The following is a 3,023-nucleotide window of genomic DNA, read 5'->3' as shown; positions in this document are numbered from 1 at the left end:
GTTCACCTTGATTTATCAAAAGACGGAACAAAAACTCTTGGGTATTTCTGTGGGAGACAGATTTATTCAATCCTATAGACTTTTCTGTGTGAGACAGATTTGTCTATCAAGTCTTCAACTTTGGGTCGTAGCAACTCTTAGTTGTGGGTGAGATCAGCTAAGGGAATCAAGTGCGTAGTATCCTACTGGGATCAGAGACGTAAGGAGCGCAACTGTACCTTGAATCAGTGTGAGATTGATTAGGGATCAACTACAGTCCAGTCTGAAGTTAATTGGTAGTAGGCTAGTGTCTATAGCGGCTTAGTACAGTGTGGTGTTCAATCTGGACTAGGTCCCGGGGTTTTTCTGCATTTTCGGTTTCCTCGTTAACAAAATTATGGTGTCTGTGTTATTTCTTTTCCGCATTATATTTTGTTATATAATTGAAATATCACATCTTGTGCATTAATATCAACCAATTAGAACATCCAACCTTTGGTTGTTGATTTACATTGATTGACACTTGAACATTGGTCTTTGGTACCGTTCAAGTAATTCCTCTTATATTCAATCAGGCTCGCATATTTCTATTTGTTGATTGCGGATTGAATTAAGAGTTAGAGATATTAAACTCTTTGATATACTTTGATCTAGATTGAGTCTGACTGTCTAGTTGATTCTCTAGAAAGTGTATTGGATTAAGTCCTCTCAGATTGCCAAACGAATTGTTAGGTGTGGTTGTTAGACCCCGCATTTTCACTTTCTTTGTTGGTTGCACATGAACAATAAGTTTCCGGTGTGTTGCATTTGTGATGAGACTGCTAAAACCTTCCATTCCAATCATAAATAAATATGGAGGGATTGAATATCTCTGTCTCAATCCCCTTGTGGGAATAAAAAAAATCAAGACGAGAACCATTCAACAATAAAGAGATTCTAGCAGAAGAGATTTTAGCAGAACTAATGCCAATTCTCTTATCCGCCAAAAAACAAATCAAACAACCAAAAAACCACATAGATTTTATGAAGTTTGGCTATCTGATCCATCTTGCAGAGAAATCATTAAAAATAGTTGGAGCAACCCTGTTGCAAACAAGTAAGATGAAACTATCTTGAAAAGAATGGAATATACCACAAGAGATTTGAGAGCCTGAAATCATCATGTTTTTGTACATATCAACTCAGAGATAAACAAAATACAAGATCTTCTCAACATTACTCAACAACATCCAAATCAAGAAAAAGTCAAAATCAAAAGCCTAGAAGACAAGTTGGAGGATTTATATTAGAAGAAAGCTCAAGTAACCTATCCAGAGCCGATCATGTGCCTAGAAGGGCCCTGTGGGGAAAATTTTCGTAGGGCCTTTTATAAGGTCAAGTATATTTTTTTGATAATTTTACAACGACGGTAAGCAAAAAGTGTTAAAAATTTGCAAAATTATAGACAGTGGCGTACTAGATAAAATCTTAAGTTAAACTGGAGCAGTAACTCTTTTTGTTAATGTACACCTACAACCAGAACATCAGAAGGAAACTCAAAACATCTTTTTTTTAGCAACTAAAGACATATAGCCATGGCTATACCGATGCTTTACAGGATAAACAAGGAAATTGGATTACTTCCAGAGAAGATCTGCAAAATCTCTTAAATAGTCACTTCAGTTCCATAACTACGTCAAGCTGTCCTCAAATGGATGAAGAATTGCTTAATCTCATTAACATAGGTATCACTGAAGCTGAAAAATGAAATTTTAACTGAATCACCTTACCCGAAAAAATAAGAAGAATGTGTTCAAAACAAAACCATGAGAAGAACCAGGTCCGGATAGATATCAAGATGGATTTCATCAACATACTTGGTGAAAAGACGAGGGTACCCAAATACACCACAATACTTTACCTATAAGTCTGATACCAAGTGTGATTGTCTATGGACAAAGTCGAGACAATACGACAACTTGATATTCATTTGATAATAGTTACGGTCCAAACCGATTTACTATAGGATCAATATCAATTGATTAGGATTAACACACAAGTGTATTTACTTTATAATAACAATTATAATGTGGAAGTAAAGTAAATAATGCAACACAAGATTTTGTTAACGAGGACACCGCAAATGCAGAAAAACCCTAGGACCTAGTCCATTTTTGAATACTCTCATAATTAAGCTGCTATACAAAATATAATACCAACTTCGTATAGTTGAGACCAAACAGACTACCCGTAGATACTTAGTTCCCTCAGCATCCATGTGCCTTCAACTTCTAGAGTCACGCATGTGAATAGCAAGTCCTTTGGATCGTATTCCAAACAGCAAAGGAAGAATTTGTTTGGTAACCACTCTAATCAATCTTGATACAAGATATAGATGAGTCGTTGACAAAGACTCCTATGTTTAATCTAATAAATTCCTTTGTCTGGTTAGATCAATCTATCCAATAACTACCGAAGTAGTTAAGTTTAGATTCGCACTCAATTAATATAGATCTCAAAGAGAAATATATAGAATGTCGATCTCACACAACTAATCAATTAGATAAACTGATTCTAGTTGGATCCCAGCCGATCAAGGTTTGTGCACACAATTCACAAGATACAAAAACTAATAAAAAATCTTCTTCCTCTTCAAATCTTCTTTTATCTTCAAAACTTTCACAACACCACTTGAATCTCTTGTGATCAATCATGCACAGAATGGAGTCTGTTAACAATGGATTATCACAAGATGCCTTTAGATCTAACAACGGTTCTAAAGATCACGTCGATACTTCGATCTAGTTTGTGTGAATCTTATATCAGAAGAAGATTCACAAGCATAAACAAACTAGGTGTAATCGATGTTTCAACAACTGTTAGTCAATCAAATTAATAATACTGCAATTATCTAGTTTCCCACCAATGGTACTCGTAGAGATTCTTGATCCCACGAAAGTCTTTAAACGAGAGGTCGTAAGAGATTTCACCAAATTAAGATAATGTCCTCTCCAAATAGACGGCTCTTCCAGAAACAACAAGAAATGAAGTTTGCCTGGCTCTTA

Source organism: Papaver somniferum, chromosome 9, assembly GCF_003573695.1.
Source record: "Papaver somniferum cultivar HN1 chromosome 9, ASM357369v1, whole genome shotgun sequence".
Taxonomy (NCBI): domain Eukaryota; kingdom Viridiplantae; phylum Streptophyta; class Magnoliopsida; order Ranunculales; family Papaveraceae; genus Papaver; species Papaver somniferum.
This window is presented reverse-complemented; position numbering follows the sequence as displayed.